Below are 9,848 nucleotides of genomic sequence, written 5' to 3'. Positions count from 1 at the left end.
TTCTGAATTGTTGAGATCAGTCGCTAAACAGCCTTATTTTATCTGCCAGAAGCATAAGGATGTTCCTTTTTGACAAAATTTCAAAAACTGGAGCCAGGTAAAAAAAAAAAAAAAAAATCCTGTGTTCAGAGTCCCCAGAATTTGGGGCTTAGTATCCAACATTATTTTCCTGTAGCCACCTATAAAGCTCAATCCCTCCACAATTTTCACACTTGATTTTTATTCTCTTGCTTATAAACCACAGTTCAGACTCATTCTTACTTATACAGCTAAAAGCTCTCTCTCACAAAGTACCCTACTTCACCAAATTATTTTTAGTCAAAATGAAGAGGACTACAGAAGACCTGTGCCTCCCTGAGCAACTTGGAGGAAGAAGAGGAAGATAAGAAGGTGAACAACAGTCACAAAACAAACGAAAATTACAGCCATTCAAATTTAGAAAATCCCATTTCTTTTCTGGAACAAGCATGATAAGTACATACAGACAAAAGAAGAGAGAGTTTGAGGATTTGGGAAAGCTTTTCAATTTATTAGGAAATCAATAGCATAGATAGCATAAATTCAGTGGTATAGTGCAACATTTTTATGTTAGCACTGAATGCGAATGCGAATCATTGTAGCCATTAGGGAAAATGGATCGTTATAGCTGTTCAGCTCAGTCTAGCTCTGCCGTGTTTGTAGCAGTTAAGGAACCACTGGCTGCAGCATTATGTATGATGAATATGAATGCACAAGGCATTTACCTACTGAAAATTATTTATTGCTACAAAACATTTGAGTGTATAGATTTGCAGTGTGCACCCACACATGTCTACTTAGAAGTAAGCTCCCATTAAGATGCACTGTCATGCACAGTTGCTTGAGGGTAGACTAAACTCAGTAGAATTGAGTAAACATGTATGTGCTTATTTTGTAAAAGAACTAGAAAGGATTGGTGACAGCTACTGTTACTGTTGCATACATTCAAAGATTTGAGTCCTCTCTTTCCCTCTGCTCCACCTGTTGTTTCTGAATAAAATTCTTCTCTGTGCTGCTGCTCCTGGGCAGGCTGCACAACCTAAATGTTATAAAATGACAGATTTGGAGATTCTGTGTTCCATTGCCTCTCCACAGACCCAGCTTTTCTGCTGTGCACGTAACCCTTTCTTAGTTTGAAAACTGTATGCCTATTAAGTCACTTAGATGTGCATAATTAGTTTCATAATAGAGAGTATGGGCCCCAGTGGATTTACTCTCCAGGGTGAAAATCTTTATTGCACTGGCAAGTTGGCAATTGATTTTGTGGAACCCTTGATAAATTTCTGTATGAAGTTTGGTTCTGACAGCAGTGGCTGTCACAAAACTCAAGTGACAGATCAGAGACTGGGTTTGTAAGATGGTGAGCTTTCAGTGCATGAAACTCAGCTTGCCCTAATGCTTCTCATTTCCTGAAAACAAATCATTGGGGAAGTGAAGATTTGTTTAAAGGTATATCCCCTACAAGTAGCACTCCTTTAGCCTTAGAATATTGTAGTAGAGGAGTTTAGGATTTATGTTGGTGGCATACAGTTGCGAGGCAAATGACAGTCATCAGAAAGTTTGTTTTGATGCATTAGGGTAAATTGGTTGCCTGAAACTGAATTCAGGTGAACTTTATAGTCTGACACCTGGGTATTTCTCTAACTTAGAAAAGCAGTATTTGTCTAATTAAACACACATACATATAACACTGCTGCTGCTGGAATACAAAACTAAGAGCCATTCTGCACGACTTAAATGTAGCAGAAGTCTTACCTTTGGTAAATGTTACTAATTCAAGGTTCCGCATTACGTTGCATACAATCTGCAGCACTCCCGCAAAAGCGCTTCGTTGTAGCGCTTTACGGGAAATCCAGAAAAGTGGATTCCCCCTGAGAAAACCGCTACACTTCTGCGCACAAGGTCCAACACATCAGCAAAAGGCATGTGTGTTCTCAATGTAGCAGTAAAAAGAAAGTCCCTCCCAAACTTCCGGCGAAGCGATCGCCATTTTTTCCCCTTAGACAGGGAAAGCAACGAACGAGCGAGGCTTCTCAGAGGCTTCTCCGGCTAAAGTCCCTCCACAAAAGTGATTAAAAGTTAAACAAAGCTCCATACTGCAAGTGTCTTTAAAGTGCCCAAGCACAATACAGCCCCTTGTTCGACACTGCCCATAATTTTGGCCACAAATCTCGCCCATGGGGAGGGGGGATTTTTTTTTTTAACTTGAGGAGCCTGTAAACGATTAAGCGCCAGGTCCTACGCCTGCGGAAAAGGTCTTTCTGATACGTTGCTACAGGTGTTTTTGGATTTTTTAAAAAGAATTCTTAAAGGGAAACACAACAGTTAATTGGTTGTTAAGGGGCAGGAGGAAGCATGGAAAAATATCGCCTCCCCTATTGCGATTTCGGAGAGACCGGAAACTTGTGCGTTACAAGAACAGTACTAGTGGGAGAGCCTTTTTTCGCTAGAAACGGCTGTGTGCATTACCGCGATCTGCCACTTTTGCCTGCAGCGCTTTTCAATAGCGCACAAATTTAGCCACATTGCCCTTTGTGTGGAATGGCCCTAATTATTTTCGCATTGGATCTAGTTCCCATCAGGATTCTTTTACAGACATCAGATGTGTCATTGAATCCTTTTTAAGGATAAAGACAGATTAAAATTATTTTAAATATAAATAGGCTATGTATGGTGTGTCTGACACTAGGAAATAAGGAATGCCTATTCACCATATTTCCCATTAAAACTCAATTTGACATATTTTTTCCCCTGAGGTTTAATTTGATTTAATTATAAATTATCTGAGTGGTAAATGAACATGATAAGGAAATACTTGCAGATTTAATTTATGTTTTCAAGATGAAATGTTAGTAATTACCTTAGAAGTCTTGCCAAGGGAAATTCCAGTGTATGCTATGTAGTCCACTGACATCTAATAAGTGACAGTTTGCTATCTATAAATATTTCTTATTCATTAGTGATCCCTGTGTAATTTACTTGCTCCTTCTTCATAGTGTTTTTGTAAAAATGCTGAATAAACATGCTCATCTTCCTAGATGATAATTTCCTTTATTTCATTGCATTCTACCTTTGTAACCCATTTTCTGTATTACAAAAATATTTGTAATCTACCTTGAGCAGCCCTTTTCAACCTTTTGACTATGGAACCCCTGAAATATTTTTCAGGCTTTGAGGAACCCCAGAAATGGCAACAAGCCCCTTCAGAGAAGTGGGCGCGGAAATAAGAGCCAGGCAATCACTCATTTCTCTTTTCCATTGTGGAGAAAGACTCTAGGCCTGTGGACCAACAGGGGAAGTGGGCTCCAGTGACAGCTATCTGGACTTCTGAGAAAGGCTATGTAAGCCCTGGGGAGCTCTCACTGGAACCCTGGTTGGGAATCCCTGGCCTTGAGTCTCAGTAAGAAAAGTGGACTATAAATAAAGTAAAAATACAAAATAAAAATTAAACATGTAATCTTTGTATCTATTGGAGAGAACCCTGACTCAAGGAATCTAGAAGTGGTATAAATTGTATCAGTTTTAAGGCTGCCTTTCTCAACCTTTTTTACTGTTGAGAAATCCCTGAAACATTCTTCCGGATTTGCAAAACCCCAGAAGTGGTGTGATCATGCAGAAAATGATTGGGAAACTTATCTGTGTACATGCCTACCAAGGGCCCCTCTCCTTCCCACACCCTCCAGGCCCATTTCTGGCCATTTGAGGGGGTTGACAAGACCATATATGATTATAACGCCCAATAAAAATATGTAAGAAATTAATTAACTCCCACCCAGTTGGGGAACCCTTTTGGCCCACCAGGGTTTCATGAAAAAAGCCTGCTTTAAGGTAATGCTGGACTTCTGTTTTAATTTGATGCAACAGAGTAATACTGTTACCTGTCTGAAATTAGGATAGGTTTCTAATTGAGAATTAGCTGTGCCTATTTTACCAATTATAGAATACCCACACTCCAACAGTGCAATCCAAAGAACACAAGCCCTGTTCAATAGACCTGAGTAGAACTCTGTGGATGGCACATTAAGACAGACCTTGTTGAAGTACTGATAAAATACTCTCAGTGTGTAGCTCCCTTGTAAAAATGGCTTTGGGGCACCTTTTTGAATTTAAAAGCATGCTGTCAAACAAAATAGCTTATTGAATTCTTATAGTCTTTTTATAACTCACAGTTATGAAGAAAAGTTTTCTAAGCTTGGATTTAATAACTGCAATCCAATTCAGAGTTATTAATGGATTTACAAGATTACTTATATTCCCAGGTGTTCAGAGAGAAAAATATTTTCCTTGGTTTTCTTTTTCAATAAACGGTATTGCTTCTCTTTCTTTGATACCTCCCTATTATAAATTGTTTTCATTTCCCCATGTTTTTGAAACTTTGTTCAGGAATGTAGTATTTTTTGCTTTTATTTCTCTGTCAAAATTGTAGTAAACCTTCAGGCTACATTTAACAATAGCATAAAAACTGGAGTCAAAATGTGGGAGTGCAAACCCTGAAATCTGGCAAAACTTCTCAATTATTAACTTAAACATTGAGCTATACATTTTCACATGTCAGTTCTGATAATGGGAGAATGATACTGTTTCTAAAATACTTTTACATTTCTAAATCAGACAACAAAACTTCATGGAGTTGGGATCTGGCTTACTGGTAGAGCATCTGTTTTGCATGCAGAAGGTTGCAGGTTAAATCCATGGCATCTCAACCTGGAGAGCTGCTGTCAGACTTATGGGGATAAGCCAGTGGTTGCATGCATCCAATGGTTTGGATCTTTTGAACTATGAACAGAAATGTGCTCAAGAAATTTAACTTTCCTGTCTTTTTCTCTCCCTTGTGCTCCTCAAAATGTTATTCGTATGAGATGGCATTCTCTGAAATGTTGTGTGGTATAGCACTAGAAGCTGTAGCTAGAGTAGCAATCATAATCTTAGATCCAAGTAGGTAGCCATGTTGTTTGGAAGTAGCACAACAAAATTTGAGTCCAATGGCACCTTTAAGATCAACAAAGGTTTATTCAAGGCATGAGTTTTGGTGTACATGCACACTTTGTCAGACAATGGAACAGGGATCATAAGAGTACAGATATAAGGAGAACGTAAATTAGTAGCAAATTAGTAAACTCTGCACAACATCCTAAATAGGATGGAGACAGGTGGGGCAAGCAATTAGACTCTTTTAATTATTTTTTTCACAACTGGGAGTCTGTCATTAATTATTAACCTTAACATTTTTATTCTCCCAAAGTTTTTTATATGGGAACATCTACAGGCATGACCCATGGGATGGAAATGGCTCGTGGTCCTGCCCCAGGGGGCATACCAGTATGAGAAGTGACAGTGAGAATGGCAGTTGTGGCAAGGTCAGTGGCAGTGGCAGTGGCAGCAGGAAAGAGAGTGGTGGCAGAGGAACAACCAAGTGGCGGCAGCCGGAACAGCAGCAACAAGAATGGCGGCTGCCACCTGGACTCAGCACCCACCCTCACCTGCTGCTGCTGTGCCCATTCCTGCTATGGTTGATGGCTCCTCTCCCCTTCTGGCTTCATGCCAGGACACAAGAGCAGGGTTTGGGGGCATACCTGGCCACAGAAGATGGCTAGCTGAGGAGGCGCAGCAGCAGGAACAGTGTATAGAGCCAGGGAACGGTGAGCCCAGCACAGTACAGGTGAGGTAAGGAGGGCAACCATGGTCCACTCTGCCTCTGCTGCCCACTGGCCCTCAGTGCTCATCCCATCCCAGCCTAGCTTGGCTGGCAGTGAGCCAGGAAGAAGAAGAGTTGATTCTTATATGCTGCTTTTCTCTACCCGAAGGAGGCTCAAAGCAGGGTCACCCAGCTGGCTGCATGTGGGGGAGTGCAGAATTGAACCCGGCACGCCAGATTAGAAGTCCACACTCCTAATCACTACACCAAACTGGCTTTTCCAATCCCCTCCAGGCTTTCTCGGGTTCGAGGGAGGGAGGGCCAAAGCTGCCTGCAGAACGGGGGGAGTTGTGATGCTGACCTGGCCACAAATTCCAAGCCAGCCCAGGATGGCAGCCAGGCAGGAGCCATCCTTTGGGCTGCTGCAGGAAACTCAGATGGGGAGTAGGATGCCCCTTTTGAGTGTGCTGGTGGCAGTGCAATAATCAGATTGCGGCAGATTATATGTTTCCACATAATCTGTGACAATCTGATTTTTGCAGATTTTTGTGGAATTACAATTTAACCCAAAATACTGAGTAGCTTTTCTAGCAAAGAATTATCATACTGCATATTTTGGATGTTGTGCACAGTTTATGAATTTGCTACTAATTTATTTTCTCCTTATATTTGTACTCTTATTATCCATGTTCCATTGTCTGAGGAAGTGTGCATACCCATGAAAGCTCATGCCTTGAATAGATCTTTAATCATAATCTTCTAATTGTCCAAGTGTCTGTGGATTCAAGACAATGTGCTTATTTGTTAACATAAAGAAGGATCCAAAATGTTATTCAATTTATACAGTATTTACAAATGGCAGTTATTCCAATGGATATTTTTGGGAAAGGGGAAGGTAGCATTAATATTTATACAATGCTGTCCAGTAAATGGTGTCTGCAGGATAAATCATTCTACGTGGCTGCCAAATTATTTATTTGTTTGTTTCTTGTTCATTTTATTACCTTTGTTCAGGGGTAGTCAAATTGCGGCCCTCCAGATGTCCATGGACTACAATTATTATAGAAACTGTGTAACACCACAGATTATACAACAAAGACATGAATGTAAGCTAAAATGTCATGGATATTATGACCCTATTCACTATATAAAAAGCCTTCTTGAACAGTTATGTTTCTCTCAGTTTTAACTTCATAACTATCCTGTGAAATAGCTTAATCTGAGAGTAACCATCCCATGGTTAGCCAATAAGCTTCCTACATTAGCACGCCTTGAACACAGATCCCTCTTGTTCTCCCGTTTATATACAGCAGTATATTAACTCATTAATATGTTCATTTCAATAAGCCTTTTCAGCCCTGGCCCCAGCTTGGTAGAATGACCTCCAAGAGGAGATCAGGGCCCTGTTGGAGCTCACTGAGTCTCACAGGACCTGTAAAATGGAGCTCTTCCATCAAGCCTGTGTTTGAGACCAGCCCGAAAAACAACTCCCGCTCAACTTCCCCCATTATAATTCTAGCTTTATACTTCCATCCCACCTCCCTTTTTACTTTAGGGCTGGATTATTTTGTTAATTTGAACATGATGGCAAATTTTAATGTGAAACTTAATTCTAATCAAATTTTAATTTAATTGCCTGTTTTTATTGTGAAATCTATGAATTCCTAAAGTTGTACACTGCCCTGAGATGACATGATTGAGAGGGGATGATATATAAATCAAAAGATAAATAAATATTAAAATATATAAGACCAAGAAATATGTTGCATACATAATTCATATGATGCATGTAAGTATATTGCTATGGGTCACTAGAGCCAAAACCTTGGGTCTTCAGAGAGGACTTCCGAGCATGGCCATTTGAGGAGATTAAATACAGTCCCTTAAGAATTTTAAAATGTTGGTTGCCTTGCAAAATGTCCTACAGTTTTGAAAGGTTTCTAATGATGTCTGAGTTAATTGGGTTTTTACTAAGGGCACCACTTCATTTCCTAAAGTGGCTTTTCATATCTAAGCCTTGATAAACCAAAGCAAACATTGGTGCCAGCATTTGTCTGTTGAATTTCTACCCAAGTCACTTCTATACTTTTCTGGAATGTTTTTAATCTTCCAGTCTCTGGGGTTCACCCTATGAGTTTGACTTGCACATATGAAGTCTGTGGGAAAAATAATTATATTCATTTTTCATTCAATGAAGTCTCAAATGCCAAATCAACATTTCATTGGCACCTTTATTTAAAAGGAAGATTAACATTTTAGAATGCCTACAGACATTCAGGAATACATTTTGGTGGGTTACTTGGCAGGGATGATGGGTACATTTTTCCTTCTTACTCTGTTCATTTTTCCCTCCTGGAACATAATCAGTCAGTTCTTCCAGTTGAACCATAATCATAGAGCAGAGAAGTATATTGCAGAGAGCACTTCTGTATAAAGAAAGGAACAGAACACGGGCAATCCACTTATTCCTACTTTTAAATTTCCGTTTAAAAAATGTTGGCATTGAAGTCTAATTCTCAGGATGTTTCCATTGTAGAAACTCTCTTCTACACACACACACATGGAAGGAGGGAGGGAGGGAGGGAGGGAGAGAGAGAGAGAGAGAGAGAGAGAGAGAGAGAGAGAGAGAGAGAGACCTTCAAAATTATCTTACATTTGAATGAGGTTCTTTTTAACGGCTTTGTCTCTATTTCATCAAAGCACAATAATCTGTCCTTCAAAATAGAAGAATAGTGAGATGGGTTTCTTGGTACCATGATTTTCACTACCCAAAGAAGTTTCAAATGCTTACAGATGTCTTCCCTTCATCTCCCCACAACAGACATCCTGGGGGGGGGGGGTTGAGTGAGAACTGTGACTGGCCCAAGGTTATCCAACTGGCTTCAAATAATCAATTTTTCCCATCCCCCAAATAAAGATGACACATACCAAAAAGGGTTTCAGCTGGTATTTCTTTGTTCACCTGGTCTGAGTCTTATTAATACCCAATCCTCAGTGATGGCACCTACCTACTAGACTGCCAAAAAGAGGACCCTACCCACTTTCTGTCATCTATAGCTACAGCCCTGCACCAAGCACAAGGCAGCCTTAATCTGTCACTTGCTTTTCCTGGGCTGCATACCAAGTTATGCTGAAAGAGGTTGTTATTCCATCACCTTCTCCCCATGTTGGTAAACATCATAATTCAACTGGTAAAACCTCATCCCTGAGGGGACCTTGTTCCCAACCTCCTACCCCCTGACTGGTAAAGCTTGGTATGGCTCTTCCCATAATAAGATGTCTGAGGGTGCTCATCATAGTCTATTAATTTAAACAAAATTCTGCACTCTTCCAACCAATCTCAGTAGGTCTTAAGGTTAGGGTTAGGGTTAATCTTAAGGCTTAATTAAAATGGATCACTATGACAAATTGGCAAAGCAAAGCAGGTAGACAAGAATCTCCCAGCAAGCTTCATGGTTTAACCATATAGTTACTTTTCTCTTTAAAAAATGTTTTAATTAGATGTTTTAATACAAATGGATAAACATTCTAAGAAGGGGGAAAGATTGGGGGAAAGGAAAAGGACAAAGATAAAGAATGGACATCATAACTTCATTACAATAAGGTTTTGAGCTTTCTGTTGATTAGACCAGGGGTCTGCAACCTTTTTATCACTGGGAACCGGTCAATGCTTGACAATTTTACTGAGGCCCCGGGGGGGGGTAGTCTATTGTCGAGAGACCTTGCCGCCACCTGAGCCCCCGCTCCGCTTGTTTTCTCACCAGCAGCCCTGACTTTCTGCTGCCCACTGGGGGGCGCAGTGCCATGCCAAGGGGGAGCCCCAGCCCTGGCAGCCACTGGAGAGCACCAAAACTGAGCCGGCGGAAGAGTGGCAGGGCAGCCCCCGAGGCAGCAGCCAGGGAGGAGGATGAGGAGGAGCCGTGGCCCAGTACCGACTGATCCACGGACCGGGAATTGGGGACAGCTGGATTAAACCATGAACAATTACCCAATGATTCAAATTTATTAATTTATAGCAAGATTATTTACTTAAATTAATATTATTTCAACAATTATTTTCTTTAGTGTCTGGAAATGCAAGTCATCAGATTATTTTTTCTCTTTCGTGCAAGAAGTCTATAAGAGATTTCCAGTCAGTCGTAACAGAAGTTGTTGCCCTTTCTCTATTCAATCACATAGGTGTAGCCATCGCTGC

This window comes from Paroedura picta, chromosome 1, assembly GCF_049243985.1.
Source record: "Paroedura picta isolate Pp20150507F chromosome 1, Ppicta_v3.0, whole genome shotgun sequence".
NCBI lineage: Eukaryota > Metazoa > Chordata > Lepidosauria > Squamata > Gekkonidae > Paroedura > Paroedura picta.
The sequence above is the reverse complement of the archived record's forward strand: the minus strand, read 5'-3'. Positions refer to the sequence as shown.